The 17,845-nt window shown below is 45.3% G+C and overlaps 1 protein-coding gene across 4 annotated transcripts in view; it reads right to left on the reverse strand.

Moving 5' to 3' along the window:
* DLGAP2 (DLG associated protein 2) overlaps positions 1–17,845 on the reverse strand; it is a 738,892-nt gene that overhangs the window by 471,206 nt on the left and 249,841 nt on the right. Inside the window, exon 1 of one of the 4 annotated variants that reach the window (XM_075340328.1) lies at positions 6,199–6,281. The exons of the other annotated variants lie outside the window; for them this stretch is intronic. The gene's annotated coding sequence lies outside the window, so the exon portion shown is untranslated. Of the gene's footprint in view, positions 1–6,198; positions 6,282–17,845 lie in introns of those variants that run through there. 4 annotated transcript variants of the gene reach the window in all.

The following is a 17,845-nucleotide window of genomic DNA, read 5'->3' on the forward strand; positions in this document are numbered from 1 at the left end:
GACGAACCTCGTCTTATCCTTCCCTCCAGGGTTTTTCATACACTCTCCCCTGTGACGTTAGACCAAATCCCACCGGGCAAGACCTTTGTTCCGCCTGATCGACAGAATGATATACTGTCATGGGCCCACACCTCAAAGGTGGGTGGGCATTTTGGTATTAGGCGGACACGAGAGTTACTGGAGAGGTGGTATTGGTGGCCACACTTAGCCAGCCACGTCAAGAGATATGTCGGTTCCTGCTACTCGTGTGCTCGCAACCGTCCATTACGGCAGAGACCGGCTGGGCTCTTGCATCCTTTACCGGTGCCAGATAGACCATGGGAGGTGGTAGGCATGGACTTTGTGGGTGATCTTCCATGTTCTCAGGGACATAGATTTGTGTGGGTCATTACGGACCATTTCTCCCGGATGGTTCATCTCGTACCGTTATCGAGAATCCCATCTTCCAGGGTACTAGCCAAACTATTCCTCAAGCATGTCTTTAGGCTTCACGGGATGCCAGATCATATCATTTGTGATAGAGGTCCGCAATTTGCTTCCCGTTTCTGGCGAGATCTTTGTAGCCTTCTGCAAATTGAGTTGAATCTCTCTTCGGCATACCATCCGGAGACCAATGGTTTGGTTGAGCGTACCAATCAATCTATGATTATATACCTTCGACACTTTGTTGCTGAGAACCACGATAACTGGTCCTCCCTCCTACCCTGGGCAGAATTTGCCCTTAACAATTCGCTGGCTGAGGCCACTGGGCAGACACCGTTCGTACTCAATAATGGGCAACACCCTAGGGTACCGGTACCGTTTCCCGCTGCGGCACCTCCTCCTCTTGTGGCCGACTGGGCAACTAATGCCAGAGAGGTTTGGGATCGGACTCAAGAGTCGATCCAAGCAGCTAAGGACCGTATGAAGACGGTGTCCGATCGGTTTCGTCGCCCGGCTCCTGTCTTTTCTCCAGGGGACTTTGTGTGGCTCTCTGCAAAACACGTGAGACTTAGAGTGAGCTCTGTCAAATTTGCTCCTCGCTTCCTGGGTCCTTATGAGGTTCTTCGACAGGTAAATCCTGTAGTCTACCAATTGAAGTTACCTGTCCATCTTAGGATTCATGACAAATTCCATGTCTCACTGCTAAAGCCGGCTATTCTACCTCACGCTCGTGAAGTGCACTCTCCTGCCTCTGATTCCTCTCGCTCTAGCTATGAGGTACGAGCCATAGTTGGTTCTAAGATGGTTAGAGGCCGCAGGTTCTTCTTGATAGATTGGGAGGGCTACGGCCCGGAACATCGCTCTTGGGAGCCTGAGGAGGCTGTCCATGCTCCCGACTTAGTTGCCGATTACCTGCGTCGCCGGGAGGGGGGCCCTTGAGGGGGAGGTACTGTTACGGTTGCTGCGAGCACTGGAGACTATGTCCAGATTTCTTGCTACTGCACATGTGCGAGCGCTGGAGACTAAGTCCAGATTTCTTGCTACTGCACATGTGCGAGCGCTGGAGACTAAGTCCAGATTTCTTGCTACTGCACATGTGCGAGCGCTGGAGACTAAGTCCAGATTTCTTGCTACTGCACATGTGCGAGCGCCGGAGACTAAGTCCTATCTTGGAGCCATTGCACATGTGCGGGTGACATCATCGCTGACACGAGGTCACATGTCTCTGACACCTTCTATGCCGATTGGTCGCTGGTCATGTGCTTGTGACGCCTTGCTCGGTGGTAGGCCAGCATGACGTCACTCCTGTCGTTCTGGCAGCGGATTGGCTCTGGTGTCCTCCATCTTGGATGAGGCACAGAGTCTATATAAGACCCTGACACACGCCGCATGGTGCTCAGTCCTCTTGGTTCATGCATAAGAGTAGACGCTCTGTGCGCGTTCCTCTAGGCATTCCTCTGTCTATGCTAGGTGAGCGCTACCGGCAGGGTAGCGTTCTTATACCTTACAGCTTCGGCTGCTGTCCGTATCCTTACCTCTTAGGGGAGCGGACATAGGCAGGTACCTGAGGCACATGGTCTGGCTGGGCCTTGTGATTCGACTCGTAGGTGGACGTTGCCGCTAGGGTAACGTTCCTTATACTGCGTCTGGCAGTTGTTCGTATCCTCGCACACTAGGGGAGCGAACAGAGGTAGGAGCTTTGTGCGGCTTACGCTGCTGTTCGTCTCTTTTGCACCACTAGAAGAGCGGACCTAGGCAGGTGCCATATCTAGTGGTTCGTATCCTCGCACACTAGTGGAGCGAACGCAGGTAGGAGCTTTGTGCGGCTTACGCTGCTGTTCGTCTCTTTTGCACCACAAGAAGAGCGGACCTAGGTAGGTGCCATTTCGCACACATTGCCTTTGTCTCTGTGATTATTAACAGAGATCATTCTACACACCCTCCAAGTAAGGGAGGAATTGCTTTACTTACTTATTATATCCTTCTGTGAGTTAACAGAGGTATTGCACTCTGCCATAGTCTGCAGCAAAGTCTTTGCATGGTGGACCCTGACTGTCTGATACTCCTTTTAGGTTATTATCAGACAGCCCCCCGTAACAATGTGTCTTGCTTCAAGACAACTACCTAAACCAAACAAGTTCTACAAAAGAAGGTCTAAAAAATAACAATAAAGTGAACATTTTAAAATGGCAGTGTCAAAGTCCTGACCTTAATTCTTCAGAAATGTTCGGGAAGGATCAGAAGAGAGACAGTCACGGGAGAAAACCCACCATCGTATATTGTAAGGACAAATTAGCTACAATTTCTTCAAGCAGATGTGCTGGACTAAACAAGGTTCACCTGAAACGTTTGAATGCAGATATTGCTGCACAAGTGGCTCTCTCCAGATACTGTAAGCAAAGGTTACATACTTCTGATACCTTCATGTAATATTGGATTGTTTTCCTTAATAAAAATAATAAAGTCTAATACTTTTGAGTCATTTTTTTTATTAGGTTCTCGATATCAACTTTTAGGACTGATGTAGCGTTAGGTCAAATATATGCAAAAATATACAAAATTCGAAAGAGTTCACCAACTTTCAAGCAGCACTGCATGTACCGTATTTTTTTTGTTTTATAGGACTATAAAACGCACCCCATATTTAGAGATAAAAAAGGTAAATGAAAAAAAAGTGGTCCGTCTTATACTTATAGTGGTGTCTTACTGGAGGAGGTGACAGCAGTGGTGCAGTGGGGTCAAAGGAGGCAGGGTGCTGGATTAGTGAGATGCGCAGGCGCTGTGGTGGGCACTGTGCTGGCTACGCTGAGGGCTGTGCGGGTTGCAGGGGAGACTGTGCTGGCTGCTGGCACCGTGCTGGCTGTGTGGAGCAGGGCTGTGCTGTGGATGTCACAGATGCCCTGTCGGCGGTGCGGACTACAAAGAAATGGCAGTCAGTCAGCACGTATGCAGATTGTGCTCTCAGTCAATGACAAGCCGAGATCTTATCTGCGCATGCACCACCTCCGGGCGCCATTTTCCTTAAGTCCACTGCTGGGAGATCAATGGGCCAGAGGTGGCGCATGCGCAGATGAGATCTTGAGCCAAGAGGTCCATATGCGGGTGCCATTATTTGAAGCGTGCACCACTGACAGCACACCTCAGCCACCTTGTTGCCCTGCTTCACACAGCCTTCACCACAGCCAGTACAGCACCCACCGCAACCAGCACAGCCCACACCACAGCCAGTACAGTTCCCTGCAGCCAGCACAGCACCCCGCAGCCAGCACAACACCCCACAACTAGCACAGCACCTCGCAGCCAGCACAGCTCCCATTCTCCACCTCCCAGTAAGCTGCATTCGCATTGTAAGACGCACCCCTTATTTTCCTTACAAATGTTTGGGTGGAAAAGTGCATCTTATAATCCGAAAAATACGATATATAATTAGTATTGTGCAAAAGTTTTAGGCAGATGTGGAAAAACTGCAATTAAGAATGCTTTCAAATATAGAAGTGTTAATATTTTATTTTAATCAATTAACAAAATGTGAAATTAATGAACAAAAGCAAAATTTAAATTAATTAGAGATTAGAGAATTATATAAAAGGCGGATTTTTTGCAATACACTATTGCAAAGACACAGCAAAATTGCAACTAGCTGGCTGTTATTTTGCTGAAGTATAAAAGGCCACAAAAGATTAAAAAAATTACTTATACACACCTTCATCACCAATATCTCCAGCCTCTCCACTCCACATCATTCTCCGTTTGTTCTCTGACTGTCCCCATGAGAGCTGAAATTCCAAGTCTCTACATGGTAGGCTGGGACTTCCTGATCTAATGAGGCTCAGGCATTTTTTACACCGGGGCACATAAGTTCACGATGAAACATTGGGATTTCAATGCTACGAGGGGCTGCTGATAAGTCTTTGGCCTTGTGATCTTATTTTGTTTCTATGGTAATGAATGTTACATCACATGAAAGCCTTACGTGTCTAATATATGTTTTCCAAAATTTTGTGTTTGTTGCTTATGGCAACAGTGTTCTACGCACAAACAAATGGCGGAGTCTAATGCGATATTCACAGCAACTGAAGGCAGACGAGTGATAAAATTCTTGTTTTTGCAAGGAAAGTCTGCAAAGGATACCCATGGTGATATGTCGCAGACATTAGTGGATCAATGGCCTTCTTATTCCACAGTTAAGAACTAGGTTGCCAAATTTAAAATGGGCCACTTAAGCACCAATGATGAGGAAAGTCCTGCACGACCAAGAGTGGTTGTTGTTCCGGAGATCGTCGATGCTGTATACAGCCTCATACTGGAGAATCAACAAATTTCAGCTAAAGCAACAGCAGACATCATAGGGATTTCCCATGATCGTGTTTGTGTCATTATCCATGAACATTTGGACATGAGGAAGCTATCTGCAAAGTGAGTACCCAAATGTTTGACAACAAATCAGAGAAGCATGCGAGTGAAAACTTTCCGGTCCATTTGTCAGCTTTTACGGACTGATAAGAACTTCCTGGATTGATTGGTCACCATGGATGAGACCTGGATTTATTTGTATGACCCTGAAAACAAGAAGCAGTCAAAAGAGTAGAGGCACAGTGGTTCTCCTCGTCCAAAGCAGTTCAGGGTGCAAAAATCAGCCACTAATGTGATGGCGTCTGTGTTCTGGGATAAGGAGGGCATACTGCTAGTGGACTACCTTCAAAAGGGTACAACCGTCAATGGAAGGTATTACATTGAACTTTTAGACCAATTGAAGGCAGCTCTGAAAGCCAAAAGGCGCGGCAAGCTGTCCAAAGGAATCTTGTTCCTGCAAGACAACGCCTCTGCTCACACTGCACAAGTGACTACGGCAAAACTGGCACAGCTGGGCTTCCAGCTGGTTGACCACCCACCTTATTCACCAGATGTAGCTCCCTCCAACTATCATCTGTTTCCCAACCTGAAGAAACACCTCAAGGGTACCAAATTTCACACCATTTCTGATGCCATGGCTGCTACGGATGCCTGGTTTGACGCATAACCAACATCCTTCTTTTTGCTAGGCATACAGAACTTGGAATACTGATGTAAGAAGTGTGTTGACATCAGTGGAAAGTTTGTGGAATAAATGTAAAGTTTCATCATCCTACCTTGTTGCTTTCTGGGTAAAGACAAAGGCTTATCAGCAGCCCCTTATAGTGGTAGTGATAAGATGGGATGAGGACCAAACAAGGAATGATTAGGAGCAAAGCAGCCAGAGAGGTGAATGGTAAGATAACAGTAAGTCATTTTTTTATGTTTTACATCTTACATTTATTATGTTCTCTAGTCTTAATAGATATGAGGGACATCCATTCCATGGAGAATAGCTTTACTAATGAATTTGCCAGAAAAATCCAAGCAATCTGTTAAATTCAAATCATGCAGATGTGCTCATCTCTAAGTTCAATATTTGGTATGACCAACCTTTGCCTTCAAAACATCATCAAATCAACAATTCTTATAGGTACGCTCACTTGGGCACAATTTTTTAAGGAATTCAGAAAGGAAACATCTTGTAGAACTAATAATAATAATAATAATTTATTTATTTATATAGCGCTATTAATTCCATAGCGCTTTACATACATTGGGACTAATCACTAATTGGGAATGGAAACAATGGGAACTAATCACAGATCTTATATTGATGTAGGGATCTGAAAATCCTTCTGCCTTTCCTTATAACTCAGACTGTTTTTAAAAAGATCAGGGCTCTTTGGTGCCATATCATAAAATCCAGGACTCTTTGCTTACGTTGATGATGGTTCTTAATGACATTGGTGTTTGGGGTCGTTGTTCTGCTGCAGAATAAATGTGGAGTCAATCGAAAGCCTTCATGATGACATGTAATGATAATAGATAAATATCTGCTTCAGCATTGAAGACGCCAGGAAATGGGCTACATTGAAGATGTTAAAAGTAGTGTTCAACCAGAGTCTTGGTACAGCAGATCAAATAATGAAAGGAACATGGTGATGCACACTGCTGATACAGGAATCCCAATAAAATTCTGATGTTATGTAGAAGAATCAGTGCAGTTTAATTCCAATGCTTTCTGAAGTAGAACAAATTTCTGCCTCAGGAGAACCACAACCGTTGGCTTTCAAATGATGGTGCTGCAGCAGCTGTATCTCTTTGGTTTTATGATGTGGGTCTCACAACCTTCAAAGGTGAACATTTACCTTTTTATTTCACTCTTTGTTCACTCTCTTGTGCTTTTGTTGTCCCTCCTGTCTCTTTGGTGAAGCAGATGAAAGATACATCATGTCTACTTTCCTTTGAAATTTGACAGATGCTCATCAATGCCATCATCTGGGAATTGGCAGGAACCAGTAGATGAAGAAAAAGAGGAATTTCACCATTCAGCTAGATATCTAGCATAAGCTTACATCCAAATAAACAAAAGAAGATCAAAATTTTCGAATGGCCCAGCCAGAACCCAGACCTAAATCCAAATGATATCTGTGGGTTGGCCTGAAGAGGCTGTACATAGGAGATGCTGAGACACAAAGAAGAAGTTGCACTCTAGTGTAAATATATAAAATAGTGAAGGGTCATGGTGGCTCATTGTTTAGCTTCATTGCTTAGCAGCACTGTGGTCCGGGGTTCAAATCCCACCAAGAACAACATCTGCAATGAGTTTGCATGTTCTCCTCATTTTTGTCTGTGTTTCCTCTGGGTACTCCAGTTTTACCTCCATACTCTGAAGACATACTGATAGGGAATTTAGGCAGCGTGTGCACAGATTGGCCTCCGCAGCCATTTTCTTGAAGTCCGTCTCATCTATCGCCGGCGATTCAAAGCAGCCCGTAGTCTGCCAGTAGATAAATGGCGCCCACTGCCACAACACCCCACAAACACGCAGTATCGCCGTCCCCCAACTGTTGCACACTGACTCTCTTCAGTACAGCAATGACGCCCACTGCTGCAACACCCCACTAGCCCGCAGTATGCCAACCCTTCGCTGCCACACAGTGAGCCTCCTAAGCTGCTCCACTGCAGTGACACCTCCTTTGAGCCCTCCATATCGCCAATCCAATGCCACCACTGCCATCCTGGTAAGCCAGCTTGTAAGACGCACCCCCATTTTGGTGCGTCTTACAAACTGGAAAATACAGTGTGTGTGTGTGTGTATATGTGTATATATATATATATATATATATATATATATATATATATATTATAACCAGTGTATATTTATGGAAAATATCCATGATACATTATTGTATGTTATGTATTTCTAGCGGTTTCTTTAATCCACCACAAATCCTACAAAATGTGTACTTTGCACCAGTACAGATATTACCATAAGTGCATGTTTAGGCAATATACGTCTGAGATCCATAAGTATTAGTATGAATACGACCACTCTAAGTCTCAGGAAATGATACGGAGGACTGTACATTCCCAGCTTCATAATTCATATGTCTGCAGAATATTATTTGCGTGAAGTGGATCTAATAAAGTATACATGTAATTTTCTTGAAAAGTCCTTCTTTCTATGCTCAGCTGAATTATTTTCCTCATTCATTTATTGTTTTTGTTGTATAGTTCCATAGGGGTATGAAGAACCAATATGTTTTTGTAATGTTTTGGCTTTTGCTACCTTAGCATTATCTAAAAAATAAATGATACTACACATTTCAACTCTCAGAGTCCCAAAGCTTTTGTTTCTGGTGAGATCAATACAAGAATACAAGCCGGGGAAACCACAGTATACACAATATTCCTATAATGGAGTGTAAAGCTTAGTTTTCCGCTATAGAAAGATTATTATCAATTGATAACATGCTTGTAACATATTATGCTTCTATTTCTACAAAATCAAACAAAAAAGGAGTGTATGATGATATAAAATATAATTAGAAAGGAGGATACAGAGATTGCTTGTATTGAAGATTTCACAGGCAAGGAATTTTTACGAGATGAAGAATAATACAACCTAATGGCTATTTTATAATACAGGAGCAAACGTACTGCTGTGTTTATCATTAAAAGGCTAATACTGTAGTATCATGATGTTTTTTTCTAATACAATTAAAAAGTATTTTATTAAAATACAATTACAATATTAAATAGTTATTTTTTTGAAACATAAATATCATAAGGACCTGCCAACAATGAATATCGGAACAGATATATAAAAGTATTTATACCTTTGCAGCATCTGCTATTACTGGCTTAAAGCTGTAATTACCTCCATTTTGAATATATTAAGCCACTGTGCTGGTCAATTAGATCTCTCCAGTGATTTACTGTGGAAAAATGCGCATAATCAAGGCTTCAGTAACCATTTATATATGTGCCCCCAGCAGCTGTATAGCCAGAAGCTAAAAGTACAGTACATGCTCAAGGGACTATTGCCTGCGAGGCATCCTGGCAACAACCTCAATTCTGCCTTTTGACAGAAAGACAGGGAATTCATACATACGGATAACTATTGGTGGATATGCCAAAGTTGTCAAGAGCTGGTATCAATCTAATGTGCATCAGGACAGACCAAATGTCCCCTAATATCTGTTGCTTGCAAATACAATATAATATATTTAACACACCTGATCCTTTGGCTTGTATAAGAGCTGGAATTATATAGTAGTGGAATTACTTTTTAGAAAGTTTAGAGTGATTTAGGAAAAGGATATATAAAGAAACACAACTTGTTTGGCCTTCTGCAGTGGTAATTTATTTAAAATAAACCACAACCGAATTTTGCTGAATCTTCTATTGTTACTCTCTAAAATAGAGATAAACAAACACAATTCCCCAGACCAGAACAAGTTAAAAAAAACAGTTCCTAGACTAAAGGTGGTGTCACACATAGCGACGACGACAACGACGTCGCTGCTAAGTCACAATTTTCTGTGACATAGCAGCGACGTCCCGTCGCTGTGTGTGACATCCAGCAACAACCTGGCCCCTGCTGTGAGGTCGCCGGTCGTTGCTGAATGTCCTGCTTCATTTTTTTGACGTTGCTCTCCCGCTGTAAAGCACACATCGCTGTGTGTGACAGCGAGAGAGCGACAAACTGAAGCGAGCAGGGAGCAGGAGTCGGCGTCTGGCAGCCTGCGGTAAGCTGTAACCACGGTAAACATCGGGTAACCAAGAAGCCCTTTCCTTGGTTACCCGATATTTACATTAGTTACTAGCACCGCCGCTCTCAGGTTGTCAGTGCCAGCTCCCTGCTCCCTGCATACGTAGCTGGAGTACACATCATGTAATTAACCCGATGTGTACTCTGGATAGGAGTGCAGGGAACAGGGAGCCGGCACTGGCAGCGTGAGAGCGGCGGACGCTAGTGTCGCGGGCGGGGAGGACGCCGCCGCTGCTGCGCTCTCGCTAACGCTCGGGTCCGGCGCTGCTGCGGCTGCTGCTCGGTGGCTCGAGCGGTGGGACAGATCCGGGGACTCGAGCGGCGCTCCTCGCCCATGAGTGAAAGGGGTGGTTGGTTTGAGGGATTTAGTCCGTGACACCACCCACGGGTCGTGGTGAAGATGGGCACCACCGCTGCTGGTGACGGGGATCCCGGGAGCGATGGTAGGGAGCAGCTAGGATGTTGTTTTCCCCCTCCGTGGGTAGGGGTCGGTGGTCCCGGGGCCCGATGATGTGACGGGGAGGCAGGGTTGGCGAGGTGCAGGGTTGCAGGGACAGCGCGGCGCGGTGCCAGATGGCACGGGTGTACTCACTCAGCAAGAAGGGTACAAAGTCCTTGGTAAACCAAACGGCTGGATGGACAGGTCTCGCAGCCAGCTGCAGTTTTTTTCCACGGACAGGTGATGGCGGCTGTCTTTCCCTGCACCTTGATGTTCTCCTTCTGACTACTATGGATTCCCAACGGTAGTCCGCTCCCCGGTGTATGGGTACCGGAGGAGCCCGTTTGCCCGCAGGTGCTGGCCCTTGGGTCCCTAGCCTAAGGCGGTAGCTGTATACCCTCACGGTGTGGGCTGTTGCCTTCAATCGGGACTTTTGCTGTTGTGAAACCCCTGGGGTTTCAGTCACATTCGGATCTGACTATTGACGGCGGCTCCAAGCCTGGTCGGGGTCCGATGGCCCTGCCTGTGTGTGCTGGCTTCACTTCGCTCCCCGGTCAGTACCGACGGGCCGTGGCCCGACCCGGGTCCTACGGTTCCGCGTTGCTCCACCACTCCTGCAGACGGCCACCACCGTCTGCCAACCTTGCTGTCAGTGCCTGGGCCACAAACCCAGACACCCAAGTGTTTGCTCCTCACTCCTCAAACTCCAACACTCAACTATCACTTTTCCCGCCTCCAGGCCTCTGAACTCCTTGGTGGGTGGGGCCAACTGCTTGGCTCTGCCCCACCTGGTGTGAACATCAGACACTGGAGGGAGGCAACAAGGGTTTTTGTTTGGCTGGTGTCCCTGTCTAATGGGGGTGGGGGGTGTTTGTATGTTATTTGTGATGACCTGGCTAGGCCAGGGCGCCACACTAGTAACTAAGGTAAATATCGGGTAACCAAGAGAAGTGCTTTCCTTGGTTACCCGATATTTACCTTAGTTATGCTTCCACGCGTCGCTGCTGGCTGGGGGCTGGTCACTGGTCGCTGGTGAGATCTGCCTGTTTGACAGCTCACCAGCGACCATGTAACGATGCAGCAGCGATCCTAATAGGGTCAGATCGCTGGTCGTGATCGCTGCTGCGTCGCTATGTGTGACACCAACTTTAGACCAGAGTCCTTAGTTAAAGAGGTTGACCACTACTTTTTACATTGATGGCCTAGCTTTAGGCGGGCTTTGCACGTTGCGATATTGGTAACAATGTGTTACCGACGCTGCAGCGATAGTCCCCGCCCCCGTCGCAGGTACGATATCTTGTGATTGCGAAGATTATCGCTACGCTAGCTTCACATGCACTCACCTGCCCTGTGACGTCGCTCTGGCTGTAGAACCGCCTCCTTACTAAGGGGGCATGTCGTGCGGCGTCATAGCGATGTCACACGGCAGGCAGCCAATAGAAGCGGAGGGGCGGAGATGAGCGGGACATAAGCATCCTGCCCACCTCCTTCCTTCCACATAGCCGGCCGGGATGCAGGTAGGAGATGTTCTTCGCTCCAGCGGCTTCACACACAGCGATGTGTGCTGCCTGCTGGAATGAGGAACAACATCGTACCATCGCAGCAGCGTCATTATGAAAATGTCGGACCCTACACCGATCATACGATAACGATGCTTTTGCGCTCGTTAATCGCATGTAAAAGGATTTACACACTACGATGTCCACAGCGATGCCGGATGTGCGTCACTTTCGATTTGACCCCACCGACATCGCACCTGCGATATCGTAGTGAGCAAAGCCCGCCTTAGGGTAGGTCATCAATGTCTGATCGGCCGGGGTCCAGCACCCTGCAACTGTTCTAAGTCTTGACAGCGGCAGTAGTAGGCAGCCAGAAATGCTCAGTTCTGTAGCTGCCCCATTTTCTAATAGAGTCAGCGGCTGGATACTGCACATCTGCCTCCCATGCTAATCAATAGGAGGCAAATGTGCAGTATCCAGTTGCAGCCACTATCAGAAAGTAGGGCAGCTTCAAAACAAAGCATTTCCGGCCGGCTGCCGCTGTGACTGAGAACAGCTGATCGATGGGCGTGCGAGATGTCAGACCTCGACAGATCAGACATTGATGACCTATCCTAAGCATAAGCCATCAATGTAAAAGTAGCGGCCAACCTTTTTAAATATAGAATCAAGCCCAGTCTCCATAACAAAATGCAGAACATCAAAAGCCCCTGAGTCATACTAAACTGATAATGACGAGGAACCAGACAATCCTCAAATATAAACCACAGAACAGACTCCCCTTTGATACTCTTCCTAAGCAAATATCTTCCTTGCTATAGACTTACAGCCTACTACCTCTATATTGAGGCACTAGACCCAAAACTAGACATTGCCAATATAAACTTCCGTATATACAGTTAGGTCCAGAAATATTTGGACAGGGACACAAGTTTTGTTATTTTAGCTGTTTACAAAAACATGTTCAGAAATACAATTATATACATAATATGGGCTGAAAGTGCACATTCCCAGCTGCAATATGAGAGTTTTCACAACCAAATCGGAGAAAGGGTTTAGGAATCATAGCTCTGTAATGCATAGCCTCCTCTTTTTAAAGGGACCAAAAGTAATTGGACAAGGGACTCTAAGGGCTGCAATTAACTCTGAAGGCATCTGCCTCGTTAACCTGTAATCAATGAAGTAGTTAAAAGGTCTGGGGTTGATTACAGGTGTGTGGTTTTGCATTTGGAAGCTGTTGCTGTGACCAGACAACATGCGGTCTAAGGAACTCTCAATTGAGGTGAAGCAGAACATCCTGAGGCTGAAAAAAAAGAAAAAATCCATCAGAGAGATAGCAGACATGCTTGGAGTAGCAAAATCAACAGTTGGGTACATTCTGATAAAAAAGGAATTGACTGGTGAGCTTGGGAACTCAAAAAGGCCTGGGCGTCCACGGATGACAACAGTGGTGGATGATCGCCGCATACTTTCTTTGGTGAAGAAGAACCCGTTCACAACATCAACTGAAGTCCAGAACACTCTCAGTGAAGTAGGTGTATCTGTCTCTAAGTCAACAGTAAAGAGAAGACTCCATGAAAGTAAATACAAAGGGTTCACATCTAGATGCAAACCATTCATCAATTCCAAAAATAGACAGGCCAGAGTTAAATTTGCTGAAAAACACCTCATGAAGCCAGCTCAGTTCTGGAAAAGTATTCTATGGACAGATGAGACAAAGATCAACCTGTACCAGAATGATAGGAAGGAAAAAGTTTGGAGAAGAAAGGGAACGGCACATGATCCAAGGCACACCACATCCTCTGTAAAACATGGTGGAGGCAACGTGATGGCATGGGCATGCATGGCTTTCAATGGCACTGGGTCACTTGTGTTTATTGATGACATAACAGCAGACAAGAGTAGCCGGATGAATTCTGAAGTGTACCGGGATATACTTTCAGCCCAGATTCAGCCAAATGCCGCAAAGTTGATCGAACGGCGCTTCATAGTACAGATGGACAATGACCCCAAGCATACAGCCAAAGCTACCCAGGAGTTCATGAGTGCAAAAAAGTGGAACATTCTGCAATGGCCAAGTCAATCACCAGATCTTAACCCAATTGAGCATGCATTTCACTTGCTCAAATCCAGACTTAAGACGGAAAGACCCACAAACAAGCAAGACCTAAAGGCTGCGGCTGTAAAGGCCTGGCAAAGCATTAAGAAGGAGGAATCCCAGCGTTTGATGATGTCCATGGGTTCCAGACTTAAGGCAGTGATTGCCTTCAAAGGATTCGCAACAAAATATTGAAAATAAAAATATTTTGCTTGGGTTTGGTTTATTTGTCCAATTACTTTTGACCTCCTAAAATGTGGAGTGTTTGTAAAGAAATGTGTACAATTCCTACAATTTCTATCAGATATTTTTGTTCAAACCTTCAAATTAAACGTTACAATCTGCACTTGAATTCTGTTGTAGAGGTTTCATTTCAAATCCAATGTGGTGGCATGCAGAGCCCAACTCGCGAAAATTGTGTCACTGTCCAAATATTTCTGGACCTAACTGTACTATTCCAATTGAGACTTCAGACTACTCTACCCCTTAATAAAAGCCTCAGACTAAAGTCCTCCTTAATTCATACCTAGACCAGGCTCCCACTTTCTACAGATCTAGCTTAGGATAACCAAAACTACAAATCCCTTAATACAGAAACTATCCTTAAAATACAAACCATGGACTAGACTATCCTAAATATATAGACTGTTGACAACACAAACCAGATACTTGCCAATCCCAAATCCTACACACTAAGCATTGAGATATTGTCTGCCGATACAACCAAGACTGAAGATGAGTTTTAAATCCACCATTCAGATATTATGGCCATGGGATAACCGTGATTTAGTCAAATGTTCATCTGACAGCCATCATAGCTGGCTCTCCCATACACAGGAGTGCTGGTTCGGCCAAACACTCCAATGTTTTAAATAAGAAATCCACTGCCTGGCATGTCTGTCAGTGGCTTATCTCAGACAGAACAAAAGGGTCAGAGTTCCAAAATTGAAAATGGTGAATTCTTACTTCCTCCGACAATTTTTTCTGGGGCCCTCAAACTCATTAGCCTTTCGAAACGTCGCTACCAGCAGGTTCAGCTGACATTATTTTAATGTGTATGAAAACCTTATGAGCGGGAACATTAAGAGTTTTTTTTAAAAAAAAAATGATGCAATGTCTGGACAATTTATCTGCTCATCATGGAGAGCTCACTTTTTTTACAGGAATCCACTGAGTAATGATCCTAACTATTTTACTGTGTTTGGCTTAAAAGTGTCACACGGCGTTCAGCTCTAAACTACCCAGGTGCCATGCACCTTCTGACCCTGCTCACACTGCTCACATGGCAGAGTCTGACATGCCACTTGGTGCTTTTGAGTTCCTCACTGAGAGCCAGGTATCACCTGTTTTGTGATGGACTCTACAGTCCCCCTAAAAACACCATATGATGCCTCCACAACTCACCACAAGTGTGATGCCTCACACACGGTATGATGGCCCCACAGCCCCTCACAAACAGTACAATGTCTCCACAGCTCCCCACACAGTCACTCCCACATATAATAATGCCTGCACATACACCAACACACAGTATGATAGTGCCACAATATGGTGCTCCCAAAACTTCACAACACTGTATGATGGACATCACAGCTCCCACATGATTGACCACAACTCCCACGCAGTGTGATGGCTCCCCAGCCTCCACACTTTAAGATGACCTCGACAGCCTGCATCTACAAATTATGGTGGCCCCCACATCCTATTCCAACACAGTATGATGTCCACACAGTCTTCTGCACCGAATGATACCCCAAAGAATTTCCCCAAACTACTGACAATTTAAAAAAATAAAATTACTCAAATAACCACATTTCCCTGATGCATTGCTCTGCGCACTGTGTGAACTAAGGCTTAACATAGTAGGCGTGATCGAGTGGTGTTATCACATCTGTTGCACTGAGTCTCAGAGGCACAGTCTGAATGGTGGAAGAGGAGAAAAAGCTCCATGTTTCACCATTTCATTCCCTAGTACCTGCATTCTGAAGACAACGCTAGTTCCATCACTGTATTCACTGGTATCTGCATCCTGAGAATGCTAACACTAACACCAGTGAAATCAAGATGTCAGGTACAAGTTTGGGCAGTGAGGTGAGACCAACTGGCTACCGTTTCTACTCATTTGGCTGTCCAAGTCCACGGGCAGGACAGGAAAAGCCAAAGCGACATATTTTGCCCACAGGCAATTCCTTGCATTGGTCTAGATTGGGAATGTGTTATGCTAAAAGCAGAGAGCAGAAGTGGACCCACTGGGCCACAGGGGAACCCCAGGCCTACCCTTTTGTAGGAGGAGAGCAAGGGGTGCAGGGTCACCAGCGTTACAGAATGTGACAAAAGCAAAAAAGAAACCTCACTGTCAGCACTTGATGGATATATTACAGTTTGGTTTTCTTCTTATCCGAGCATAGTCCATGTTTCATGGATGACTGAAGCTAACCTAACCTGATATGGAAAGTAAAAGTAATAGTATAAAAATTTTCTGAATTGGAGTTGATTGGTGTGAGTACAAAATGTAACCTCTGTATGGTACATCCAAAATATTTTTTGCATGTGCAATTTATCAGGTGAATAACAGATTGGCAGCCAAAATAATTTTTGATGGAAAAAATCAATCTCTTTTTCTATAGGAGGAAAAAAGTTATTTGTCAAAAGTCTGATTGCAAATGCCAAAAATAATAAACGCGGGACAAACGTAATCTGTCCATTAAAATATATCACTTTCATCCATATATCTGCCCATGCTCTCTCCTGTATCCTTCCAGCTCTAGATACCATAATTCATGAAAATCCCATATGTATCCAGCTTTCAGACAGTTTTTTCCATGCCACTTTAGTTACTAATTATTTTTAACTCCCACACCAATCAACTCCCATGCAGGACATTCTTACGCTGCTTTTAGTTAATTTCAGTTCATTCCGACTATATTATCTGTAATCTGGCCCATGGAAAACCACCCAGGTAACTACTATCATGTGTACACAGTAATGGGAGTTACCTACGGACACCATTCAGATTCCCAGTCAACAGTTCTTTACTAGTAAAAAAAAGTGAACGTCACTAGTGGCAAACTTAAAAAATGCCTGACCCACCATATGTACAACTCCATCATATATTGGAATGGCTTATGTATGTTTCATGTGTCTTTTCATATTTACATTAGCTAGCCACACACAAGGCAAACTAACTCCTCCGAGTTTCTGACACCGATTCTCTCTATGAGTAATGCACTATTTATCCCACATTTAACATACCACTTTCTCTATTAGTTGAATGACATATACATTAAAGATCTAAGAAATACCTGTAGCGCTGACATCCCTGCATTCCTCGGTCTCTCTCCTGCATGGACATACTCTCACTCACCACCGCGGCAGGCTCCCTCCACACTGCCCAGTGTCCCTGCGGTCTCCCACGTGGCTTTTTCCAGCTTCCCCGTCCCGGGGCTTGTGCATGCATCACAGGTCTTACGGGAAGTGCTCCTAGGGCGTGTGCACACACTGTGGAACTCCTCTTAAAGGGCTAGTGCGTTACTCTCAGGAAGCTTATCGCTGACAGACACTGTGTACTTAAGGTATGCTCCTACTAGAGGAGGTGCCTGATCAACTCCCTAGTTTAGCTAGTTAGTGTTCTGTGCTTTAGCTATCTAGTTGTTAGGTCCCCTTATCTGTCCAGTCCGTCCAGCCCTATTGGTGCTAGAGACTCTGCCTGTCTGTCATGGCCATGCCATCTGCCTCAGCAATATCAGTGGTCTCAGCCTTGCCAGAGACTCTGCCTGTCTATCCTGGCTGTGCAATCTGCCCCAGCCATTCCTGTTGTCCCAGCCTTGCTAGAGACTCTGCCTGTCTGTCCTGGCCATGCCATCTGCTTCATCCATTCAGGTTGTCCTAGCCTCGCTAGAGACTCTGCATGTCTGTCCTGATTATGCCATCTGCCTCAGCCATTCTGTTGGCCTCAGCCTCGCTAGAGACTCTGCCTGTCTGTCCTTTTCATGCCATGTGCCTCTGCTACCCTGGTGGTTCCTGTCAATCCTACTGACTCAGCCTGTTGGCATCTGTGACCATCTCTGCTTGGGGATCAGATGACACAGTCCTGGACTCTACCCCATTAAAGGGTAGGCCTGGGGTTCCCCTGTGGTCCAGTGGGTCCACTTGTGCTTACCGCAGCACCATTTTTAGCGGTGAGTGTTACAATACCAAACCAATTGTTTCATCGTATTTCATGTTGTATTTACTGTGGACACATATCTGCATTATTTGTATAATTTATTTACATA

The sequence above is a fragment of the Anomaloglossus baeobatrachus genome, chromosome 3 (assembly GCF_048569485.1).
Source record: "Anomaloglossus baeobatrachus isolate aAnoBae1 chromosome 3, aAnoBae1.hap1, whole genome shotgun sequence".
NCBI lineage: Eukaryota > Metazoa > Chordata > Amphibia > Anura > Aromobatidae > Anomaloglossus > Anomaloglossus baeobatrachus.